The sequence below is a fragment of the Chrysochloris asiatica genome, unplaced genomic scaffold (assembly GCF_000296735.1).
Source record: "Chrysochloris asiatica unplaced genomic scaffold, ChrAsi1.0 scaffold00225, whole genome shotgun sequence".
Taxonomy (NCBI): domain Eukaryota; kingdom Metazoa; phylum Chordata; class Mammalia; order Afrosoricida; family Chrysochloridae; genus Chrysochloris; species Chrysochloris asiatica.
Window position 1 is genome coordinate 691,599 of NW_006408743.1, and position 12,386 is coordinate 703,984.

General features: G+C 41.8%; 1 pseudogene; it reads right to left on the reverse strand.

Annotated features, from left to right (window-relative positions):
- Positions 1-9,680: 9,680 nt before the first annotated feature.
- Positions 9,681-10,016, reverse strand: LOC102839158 (annotated as a pseudogene).
- Between the last annotated feature and the right edge of the window lie 2,370 nt (positions 10,017-12,386).

The following is a 12,386-nucleotide window of genomic DNA, read 5'->3' on the forward strand; positions in this document are numbered from 1 at the left end:
TCCACAATCAACACTCAAGGAAACAGCAGTCAAGAAATCAAATGATTCATTGCATTAGGAAAATCTGCTGCAAAAGACCTTTTTAAAGTGTTAAAGGTCAAAGATGTCAGCTTGAGGACTAAGGTGGACCTGACCCAAGCCATGGTATTTTCAATAGCCTCATATGCATTGAATGTTGGACAGTGAATAAGGAAGGCCATAGAAGAATTGATACATTTGAGCTACGGTGTTAGAGGAGAATACTGAAAGTACTATATACTGCCAGAAGAACAAACAAATCTGTATTGGAAGAAGTACAGCTAGAATGTTCCTTAGAAACTAAAATAGTGAGAGGATGTCTCTCATACTTCAGACATATTATCAACAGAGACCAGTCCCTGGAGAAGGGCATCACACTTGGTAAAGTGGAGGGTCAGTTAAAAAGAGGAAGTTAAAAACAGATAGATTGGCACAGTGGCAACAGCAATGAACTCAAGCATAACAATGATTGTAAAGATGACACAGGACTTGGCAGTGTTTCCTTATGTTGCACATAGCGTTGCTATGAGTAGAAACCAACTTGAGAGCGCCTAACAACAGCAATCTATATACTGTGTTATTGTAGGATAAGTGCTTGACCACAAGGTTGTCAGTTCAAACTCACCAGCTGCTTTTTGGAAACCCTACACAAGATTGCTAAGAGTCAGAACAAATTTAACAACAACAGTAACAGTGAGTCAGAACCTACTCTATAGCACTTAACAACAAGAATAGCAATGCATGTAGGATAAGCAGTGGACTATGAACCACAAGGTGGGCAGTTCAGAACCTCCAGCTCCTCCTTGGAAACTCTATGCAGGGTGGCTGAGTTGCAACTGACTCGACAGCAATTAACAACAACATAAATATATGTGTGATATGTATATATACATACATAACAACATACGTACACATATGTATATATGCGAATGAAGTTCTGGCACTACAGGATAAGCACTGGACTGCTAGATGCAAGGTTGGGGGTTCAAGTTCACCAGCCACTCCTTGGAGGGTGGCTGTGGGTCAGAAATGACGTGATGGCACTCAACAACAGCAATTTATACTTGCATATACATGTATATGAAAATATATAAGTATATAGGTTGTTGTTGTTATTTGCCATTGAGTCTGTGACCCTGCATTGGCTTTCCAAGATGGGTCTGAACTGCTGATCTTGGGGTTCACAGTCCAGTGCTTATTCTATGGTGCCATACCAGGACTCTTTCTCTGTGCTCTGTCTCTGTCTCTCTCTATATGTATATATGAGCTCTGTGGCATAGTTGGTTACAAGTTGGGCTGTTTGACTGCAGGTTTGAATCCACTAACTGGCTGCTCATAGAGATTTACAGCCTTGGAAACTCCTATTTGTTGCTGTTGTTATGTGCTGTGGAGTCAGTTCTGACTCATAGCAACCCTGCACAGGGTTTCCAAGGCTGTAAATCTTTACTCGAGCAGAAAGCCTCATCTTTCTCCTGTGGAACAGCTGGTAGTTTTGAACTGCTGACCGTGAGATTAGCAGCCTGATTCATAACCACAGTGCTACCAGAGTTCCTTATAGGGTCATTATTGGTCAGAACTGACTTATTGGCATACAACAACAGAATTTTTGGGAGTGGCTGGTGGGTTTGAACTGATGGCCTTATGGTTAGCAATTCAGTGCTTAGTCTACAATGCAACTCCAGGGCTCATACAGACACACACACACACACACACACACACACACACACACACACACGGTTACATGTCAGAAAAATGGTTTAGACCATGTATAGGGTTTCCAAGAGCAGTTGGTAGGTTTGAACTGCCAGCCTTTCTGTTACCAATTCAATTCTTATCCTACAGTGCCATTTATATATGTATGTATATATATTTTAACCTGATTATTTGATTTGCAACCAGAATGTGATTGTGTTTGATATTATTGGGTCTGTTCTGGAAATGGCCTATAATGTACGTATCACTTTAAAAGGTCTTAGAAAATGCATACCCTTGAATGAAGAAAACTTGAAGACTAGCCTTAGGAAAATATAGAAATTGTATCATGTTTAATAGAGCCCTGCCCATCTCAGTAAGAGGGAATTTTCTCATTTTCTAGGTCAGATTATAGGTGACACTTGTCTTTAACACTTACTATGTCTGCTTTCAAGGAATACTGGAGGTGCCGCGGACTAAGTGTTGGGATGGCAACCTCAAGCTTGGCGGTTCAAACTTATCAGCTGCTCCATGGGAGAAAGGTGAGGGTGCCTGCTCCCATAAAGATTCACAATCTGGAAAATCCTAAGGATTTTTTTTTTTGGGGGGTGGGGTGGGGAGCAAGTCTTTATTTGCATGCTCTGTTATATTTGTGGGATAGGATTCTATCTCCCAGGGCCCCAGTGCACACCCGGGTATGCAGTGTGTGACGAAGATCCTCAGAGCTGCCACTCAGCCATGTCACCTGCCAGGTTAGCATGCTCTGATGAAGTAACAGGGAGTCCAACAGGACACAAAGACACAGACAGACACCACCTGTTCAGGCAACACACACAGCTCTGAGGTCCGACCCAAGAACAGCAGCCAGTTGTGCGTCCACCCCAGCCTGCCCTCAGCCACCACCAATTCTCGGGGTCAGCTGGTGACTGTGACCTCCTACAAACAAAACCAACACCCCAGAGACCCAGGGTTATGACAGAGACAGAAAACTCTAAAGGTTACATTGAATCCATAAAACCATTTCTAGAAATCTGTATCTGGTGCTAAAAAGCAGCAAAATCAGTAGACAGTAAAACATAACATTATAACACACACTACTAAGAGGCACAAACGGGCTTCCCACCACCACAGGCCTACAGAGTCTTAAAAGTAAGAACTACCATTGGGGATTAAGAATGCTGATTCAGAGAAGTCAGCACTCAACAAATAGCTCATTAAAAGCTTTTTTGTTTTAAAAAATGAAACAAACCACTGCATCCCCAACCACTGTGTCAGGGTCCTCAACTACTGCGTCAGACCCTCAACCACTGTGTCAGGGCAGACCGCCTCAGCAGGTGAACCACCCGCATATGCCTATGTGTGGCGTACTCCTGACAAAGGTCGTGGCCACTGCGATGGTGGCCACAGGCCTGGGGTTGGTTGTGTGCTGGATGAGGTATGAGGATCAGGGTCGCTATGAGTCTGAGTTGACTCAATGGCAGTTAATTATACCTTTTTTCAGTCAATGCCCTTTCTCTTCCTAGCTCCCAGGCGTTGTTCTTGAGTTCAGGCAGTGGACAAATCATCCTGGTAAAGACGTTACCTAATAGTGGTTAAATATGTTTCTTCTCTCAAGTGTTAGATGCCTTGTGAAGACAAAGATTTTCAAGCCATAAAATTAGAATGACAATATTTCAGCCTTTAACAAGTTTATCCTTTGTATATGTATCTTTAATAAATAGTTGTTAAATGAATGAGTGAATGCCTGAAAGGATAAATAAAAAATGTAGCTGCTCTTTCACTTATCCAAAGTACAGAGTAGAAATCCTCTTCATTTGTCAGGTTAATTTTGTCATTGCTATGTGCTGCCATCCATTTTGTTCTGATTTATAGTGACCTTGCATAGAGTTTCAGAGGTTGTAAATTTCTACGGGAGAAGAAAGCCTTATCTTTTCTCCTGCGGAATGGCTGGTGGATTCGAACCACTAACCCTCTGATTAACAGCCCAATCAATATATAACCCACGATGCCACTAGAGCTCCCACTCATACTAATTTTCATGGAGACCTATCTAGTTAATTGCTACTCAAAGGGTAAAAGTTCAGGCAGAAGTACCTGATAGTTTTTCATTACATTTTATTGAATAGGTTAAATAGGGGTTTTTCAAAACAGGGTGAATGATATAGTAGAATGGCAGTCTGAATGAACTTAAAGTCTGAATTTGAAGGCTTATTATAATTTTTTAGCTCTTTGGAGATATTTTGAATATTAGCCTTTATATATACTGAGCACTTCTTCTTTGCAAATTCCATGTGGAGCTCTGGTAGTGTAAAGATTACGAATAGGACTGCGAACTGCAAGGTCAGCAGTTCGAAACTACCAGCTGCTCCGTAGGAGAAACATGAGGCTTTCTGCTCCCGTAAAGATTTACGGTCTCGGAAACCCTGTACAGGGTTGCTATGAGTTGAAACTGAGTCCACGGCACATAACAACAACAACAACCCTGTTTTGTAGTCCTGGTGTGGTGCTGTAGGATAAGCACTAGACTGCAAAGTCATTTGAACCGCAAGGTGGGTTGTTCAAACTAACCAACCACTCTTTGGAAACCCTAGACAGGATCATTATTAGTTAGAATCAACTTGATAGTACTTACAACAACAGCAACCCTGTATTAAAATGCATTGTTGTTGTTAAGTGTGGTCAAGCCAGTTTTGACTCATAGCCACCCTTTCTAGGGTTTCTGAGGAGTGACTGGTGGGTTTAAACTGCTGACCTTGTGGTTCAAACCAACCTTGTGTTCTAGAGCTTTAACCTAAAGGACCACACAGGAATCCTAAAATGCATTGCTAAATTATTCATTTTATAAAATATATTTCATGTTATAGAATGAAGACAGGAGTCTTCAACAAATGTATTATTTTCTTAGAGTCTCATGACTAACATACATGAAAACACTGTTAACCATACAAGATATGTATCACTAATGCAAATGAGTGAGTGAATGCCCCAGGGCTAAAAAAGTTATAAAGAAGAGGAGGTTGGTAAGAGGTGGAGACCTTGGGAAATCTACACACAAAAGGGAAACATAAAGGTAATCCTACTGTGCAGGTAGGGTTTGGGCACAGAATGAGAAAGTGTTTTAGGAAAAATAGCTTGCATAAAGGTGACATGAGGAGAAAAAAAGATTAGAAGTAGAAAAAAGATCAGAAGTAAAAACAGCAAACAGGGTAATCCCAGTGGCCTTTGCATGGATTCCTACCCAAAGCAACCATATAGGCAGAGTAGAACTTCCCCACAGAGTTTTCAAGGATGGTGACTGGGGAAGAGCTGCCTCCTCAAAGTACATTTGACTGGATGATGTGAATGGGGTAAAGCCTGTGGGAGAAAAGCCCGTGGAACTTTCATTTGCTGATGGGGCTCAATTCAATATGAAAAGAAACAGCTGTGAACATCCATTGAACATGGGAACATGGAATATATGAAGTATGTATCTTGGAAAATTGGAAGTTGTCAAAAAGGAAATGGAACGCATGTACATCAAAATCTTAGGCATTAGTGAGCTGAAATGGACTGGTATTGGCCATTTTGAATCTGACACCACATGGTTCACTATGCCAGGAATGACAAATTCAAGAGCAATGGTATTGCATTCATTGTCAAAAAGAACATATCCAGATCAGTCATGAGGTACAACACTGTCAGTGATAGGATAATATCCATGCGCCTATAGGGAAGACCGGTTAATACCACTATTATTCAAATTTATGCACTAACCACTAAAGCCAGTAATGGTGAAATAGAAGAATTCTACCAACTTCTTCAAAGATGTATTAATCATTCCTGGTGATTGGAACGCAAAGGTTGGAAGCAAAGAGAAAGGATCAGTAGCTGGAAAATATGGCCTTGGTGATAGAAATAATGCTGGAGATCGCATGATAGAATTTTGCAAAACCAATGTTTTGTTCATTTCAAATACATTCTTTAGACAGCATAAGAGACGACTAAACACACGGACCTCACCAGATGGAAAACATAGAAATCAAATTGACTGCATCTGCAGAAAGAGACACCGGAAAAGCTCCATATCATCAGTAAAAACAAGGCCAGGGGAAGACTGTGGAACAGACCATCAATTAGTCATATACAAATTCAAACTGAAGCTGAAGAAAATGAAAACAAGTCCTTGAGAGAAAAAATATGACCTTGACTATATCCCACCTGAATTTAGAGATCATCTGAAGAACAGATTTGATACATTAAACACGAAAGAGAGAAGACCAGAAGAGTTGTGGTATGACATCAATAACATCATACATGAAGAAAACAAAAGGTCATTAAGAAGACAAGTTAGAAGGAAAAGGTCATAATGGATGTCAGAAGAGACACTGAAATTTGTTCTCCAGCATAGAGATGCTAAAGCAAATGGAAGAAATGAGGTCCAAGAGCTGAACAGAAAATTTCAAAGATCAGCTTGAGAAGATAAAAGTCAAATATTACAACAAAATGTGCAAAGATTTGGAATCAGAAAACCAAAAAGGAATCACATGCTCAGCATTTCTCAAGTTGGGGGAACTGAAGAAAAAATTCAAGACTCAACTTTTGTTATTAAAGGCTTCTCTGGGAAAATTATTGAATGATGCAGAAAGCATCAAGAGAAGATGGAAGGAATACACAGAGTCACTGTACCAAAAGGAAATGGTCAATGTTCAATCGTTTCAAGAGGTAGCATATGATCAAGAGCCAATGATCTTTTAAGGAGGAAGTCCAAGGTGCATTGAAGGAATTGGCAAAGAACAAGGCATTGATGGAATAAAAATGGAAATCTTTCAAGAAAGTGAGGCGGCACAGGAGGCACTCATTCATCTATGACAAGAAATTTGGAAGAAGGCTATCTGGCCAACTGATTGGAAGAGATCCATATTTGTGCCCATTCCAAAGAGAGGTGACCCAATGGAATGCGGAAATCATCGAACAATATCTTTGATATCCCATGTGAGTAAAGTTTTACTAAAGGTAATACAGAAATGGCTGCAAGCATACAATGACAGAGAGCTTCCAGAGGTTCAAGATGTATTCAGAAGATGCCATGGAATAAGGGATATCATTGTTGATGTCCGATGGATCTTGTCTGAAAGCAGAGAATATCATAAAGATGTTTACCTGTGCTTTATTGACTATGCAAAGGCTTTCCATTGTGTGGATCATGACAAGCTATAGACAACATTGAGAAGTATGAGTATTCCGGAACCTTAATTTTGTTCATGAGGAATCTGCACCTGGACCAAGAAGCAGTTGTTTAAACAGAACATGGGAACACTGAATGGTTTAAAATTAAGAAAAGTGTGCGACAGGGTTATATTCTTTCACCATATTTATTCAAACTGTATGCAGAGCAAATAATCTGAGAAGCTGGGTTCTATGAAGAAAAACATGGCATCAGGTTTGGAGGAAGACTCATTAACAACCTGTGATATGCAGATGATACAACCTTGCTTGCTGAAAGTGACGAGGACTTAAAACATTTGCAGATGAAAATCAAAGAGCACAGCCTTCAATATGGATTACATCTCAATGTAAAAAAACAAAAATCCTCACCACTGGACCAATAAACAACATTCTTACCAATGGAGAAAAGATTGAAGTTGTCAAGGACTTCATTCTTCTTGGATCAACACTCATGGAAGCAGCAGTCAAGACGACGTATTGCATTAGGCAAATCTACTACACAAGACCTTTTTGTTTGTTTGTTTGTATTTTTTTGTTTGCTTGTTTTAAATCAGTTTCCCTAGTGTTGAAGAGCAAAGACTAAGGTGTGCCTGACCCAAGCCATGGTATTTTCAATAACCTCATATGCATGCGACAGCTGGACAGTGAATAAGGAAGACTGTAGAAGAATTGATGCCTTGGAGTTATGGTGTTAGAGGAGAATACTAAAAGTGTCATGGGCTGCCAAAAGAACCAATAGATCTGTTTTGGAAGAAGTGCAGCCAAAGTGCTCCTTAGAGGCCAAGATGGCCAAACTTCGTCTCTCATACTTTGGACATATTGTCAGGAGGGAACACTCAGGCATATATAATAATTTACATCTCCAAAGGGCACATTCTGCAAGTCTGCCTCCTGGCCACCAGCTCTTAGTCCCTCTCTTCCCATGAATCTAGAGTCCTCAGCCACTTCCCCTCTCCATGCCCTCATCTCTGCCTCCGTCTCTGGCATCACTGCTTCTCTGGATAAGGTCCTGCATTCTGCTTGTGCTCTTCTCCCTTGATGGTCCTAGGGTCCTCTGTTTCTGGACTGGAAGATTAACCACTAGCCTGTTTTTGTTACAAAACTTCTACCTTTACAATTGTGACAGCTGCGATTAGTCATGATAACAATTATTCACTACTGAATCATACAAATCTTATCCCTATCTCTTTTCACGAGATCCATCCAGATAAGATGCAATCTATTCAGTGGGGACACTTTCTTTCCTCCCATACTCTTAAACTAAACTCCCTTTTGAAACCTTTTAAGCCAGTCTCTTCGTGCCTTTATCACCACCTCCTTTTAGTTAGCCAATGTCTAAGTTGCCCATCCCTATCTACCCTGTGTACAAAGGGGATAGAATTGATACTTGACGTGAAGACTCCATCACATCACTGTTTGGTATTTAGAATCACTACCTCCATGAGTATAGGTCAGGTTCATCAAATTGTAGCAATTTACCCTTTTTTACTTTATCAAATTTTTTTTATTTTTTATTTTGTAATCATCCTCTAGTCGAGTTCTGATGATCAAGCCATTGAGGCTAGGTCAAATGTGTACTATCTGCAACTTTGGGTGTTCTTGTACATCTCCTCTGACTTAATATCAGCTGGATGCTTCTCTCTCATCTCTAGCCATTCGACATTATTTGGTTCTATCTATTACTTTTTTTTTTTAATGTACACAAAAACACTCAGGAATATATAATCATTTAAACAATCAACCAATGGGCACATTCTGCAAGTATACCTCCTTGCTGCCAGCACACAGTCTTTCTCTTTCTATGAATCTAGAGCTGCACTATCTCTCCATAGCATCATTTCTGCTTCCACCTCTAGTGTTGCTTCTTCTGGATAGGGTTCCACATTCTGCTCATGCTCTTCTCCCTTAATGATCTTGGACTGTAAGATCAACTACTCCCCACTTTATGTTACAAAACTTCTACCTTTACAGTAGTGATAACTGCAATTAGTCATGATAACAATTACTCGCTATTGAATCATAAGAATCATCTCCCCATCTGCTTTCACCAGGCCCATCAAGACAAGATGAAAACTATTCAGTGGGACTTCTACCTTCCCATGTACACTTTGAAACCAAACTCCCTCTTAAAAACTTGTAAGCCAGTCACTTTGTGCCTTTATTGCCCCCATCCCCGCATTTCCACAAACCTTTTGAAGTACCTGGGAGATCTGAACTGCTGCTGAGTAGACTCTGACACATGGTGACCTGATGGACAACAGAATGAAATGTTGCTGGACCCTGGGCCCATCCTCATAATCATTGAGTCTATCACTGCAGACCTGTGCCTCTTCCTTGCACCAAGGGTTTCCATTGCTCTCATTGCTCCTCTGCGTCCCCAAAAATTTTGATCTTCTCTAGCATTTGATTATTCTTTTTCTCTTTTTATTAGTATTTTATTGTGTTTTTGGTGAAGGTTTGTTTACACAGCAATTTGGGTTTTGATTCAACAATTTCTATACAATTCATTCATTGATACAACTTATCTTCACAAAGCAAGAACATTGATTTGATATAGATATATTTTTTCCCTCTCACACTTTCTTTAATCTGAAGAATGAGTACAGGCTCTTCATCTTCAGATCTAGGTGATTTATAACGTTACAGAACATGCAGCGAATTCAACTTTTTAAAAACTAAGTCCGTCTACATGGCGTTAGCTTCTGGCAGCAGTCGTCCAGATCTGCCGGTGGCGGGGCAGCTTCTATGTGCACCCGGCCCCCATTTCAGTAGACGTGCACCATGCCAAGGAGGAACGTCCCAAACAGGACGTAGGTGAACAGACCCGCAATCAAGCCTCCTGCAAAGAGGGGTCTTCGGGACATACCTCCTTCCCGCCTTGAGGATTAGGAGCAAGGAGAGCAGGACAGAGGCAAGCAGGTATAAGATGAAGCCATAGAGGCCGGTGAGGCCTAGAGGCCGGTGAAGCCGAGGGTGCCAGCCTTGGCTCCCGACAGCGCTGAGACTGAGGTCCGGCAGTAATCCAGGATGGCGGCGTTGCGCTGCACAGCTGCCTCACAAATGAATGGTGGCCCTTCCCGCTTGGTCACCACAGCAGCCATGGCATCTGCCAGGGTTTAGCTTCTACTTGCTTGTGGAGCTGGAACACGGCAGCAGACACAAGTCACTTAGCGTTTCCTCAGATGGGCAAAGGTACGGGTCCCCGTGGCGCCATCTTGCGCTACAGCAGATAGATTTTTATATATATGGGTTTCTTTCACCACATCAAACTCCTCTTATCCTTTTAAATTAATCAGTTGATTTCTTTGTTCAATATGTGTTTATCAAGCGGGCTAATGCACTGGACTGCAAAGTCAGTCTGAACCATAAGGTCAGCGGTTCAAGCTCATCAGCCACTTCTTGGAAACCCTATACAAGGCCCACAGTGAGACCAGTCCAGAATTAGAGCAGTAATCCAGGTCAGAGGTGATGGTGGTCTGATCTAGGGTGGCTGCATTACAAATGGGGAGAACTAGATGGAATTAAAAGATAATCAGAAGAAACAACTAGTTTCTTTTGATGAATATCAGCTACTGTTGCCTTAACCCAGACTCATGGCAACATATGAGCTTCAGAGTAGAACTGTGTTCCATATGGAAGCAGATGGTCAGACCTGTCTTTCTTTTTAAGTTTTTATTGTGAATTATGTGATAGTTTACATGGGAGAACATTAGCTTTACATTCATCCTGTCTTATTTTATTTCATTGCAATAATTACAATCCCCTCCATGCATCATCAAACAGCCAAAGGGTATACCCTGCAATCCTGTCCCCTGGCCATCAATACATAGTCTCTCTCCCTCCCAGACTCCAGAGTCCCCAGTCGCTCCATCTCTCCATGTCATCGTCTCTGCCTCCATCTCTGGCATTACTGCTTCTCTGGATAGGGTCCCGCACTTTGCTCTTCTCCCTTGATAGTCCGAGGGTCCTCTGTTCCTAGACTGCAAGATCAGCCACTCCCCTCCTTTTGTTACAAAATGTCAACCTTTACATTTGCAACACTCACAATCAGTCCTGATAGCACTTATTCACTATTGAACCACAGGAGCCCTATCCCCATCACCTTTCTCCAGCCCTGTCCAGACCGGTTGGAAACCACTTAGTGAAGATTCTACCATCCCCAGCACCCTCTGAAACTAGGCTTCCTCTTGAAAGCTTGTAAGCCAGAAACTTCTTGCCTTTGTAGCCAACTCTCCCCCCACCCCCCATTTTGAGCAGCCAATGTCTAAGGTGCCCATCCCTGTCAACCCTGTGTACCGAGGAGGTGGGAATGATCCTTGCTGTAAAGATTTGTTCCCTCTTTTGAGTTACTACATCCACAAGCATAAGTCAAGTTCATCCAACTGTAGTGGATTACTCATTTTTTTCTTTTTCTTCTTTCTTCCTCTAGTCGCATTCTGGTCATCCAGCCATTGAAGCCAGGTCAAATGGGTACTATCTACAAGTATGGGTGTTGTGCATCTCCCCTCACTTTATATCAGCCAGACCCTTCACTCTCTACTCTGGTCCTCTGTGGTCCTGTTCCTGTGTCCAGAGTCTCCAGTCTCACCATACTTTTGGCCAACCAGGTTTCAACCCAGCTTGACAGGAGTCTATTGAATGTGGTCAGACTTAGCACACAACTTCTTTGCTGTTTTTCCCCCACTTTCTCTTATGGGTGACCAACATGCTCAGCAGCAAGACCACATGGCTGCTCATGTATTCCCTTTGAATATTAGTCTTAGAAGGAGGTTTCCCCTGAGGGGACCTGACCACTTGCCTTGATGGCTCTTGGGTGAATGACTTGCTTATTCTTGTAGTAGTCAGTCAGACTGCCATTATTGCTTTTGATTTTTCCTGCTGGTCTTTCTTTCAAGAAGTATCTTCTGTTTCTTCTAGTTGGTCTATTTTCCTTTCAGTGGGAATTCCCACCTCAAAATGTTCTGGATAAGGATCAGTATTCCACCTATGGTTTTATGCAATGCAAAGGCTCTGCAGGAAGCCTCCTTCACTGGGCAAGTGGGCAAGTTCTAGCCCCATTTTATGTATTCCAATCAGTTATAGGCTAAAGATGGAGTTATATGCTTTCTATGGCAATGTTTCTGGCCTCAAGAGTTTATTTCACAATAGTAGGTAAGGGAAACCAAGATTCAAAAAACAGCCAAGCAGCTTAACATTATATCCCCTCTTTGACCCATTCAAACCATGCCTTAATCCCTGTATCCCAGAGCCCTGTTGTTCCAAAGTTGTGCATATGTCATTATTTACCTCTGCCCCACTTAGCCTATCCAAACCTGCCTAACTGTTCTCCTATCAACCTTGTTCTTCCATTCCCCTCCCCCTTCTAGAGTATTGGCCCCTCTCAGCACCCAAACTATCCTGTGACTATTCCCTACCCTGTGCTCCACCCTTCCCTCCCTCTTCTCACCCTACCACATACACCCTGATAACAG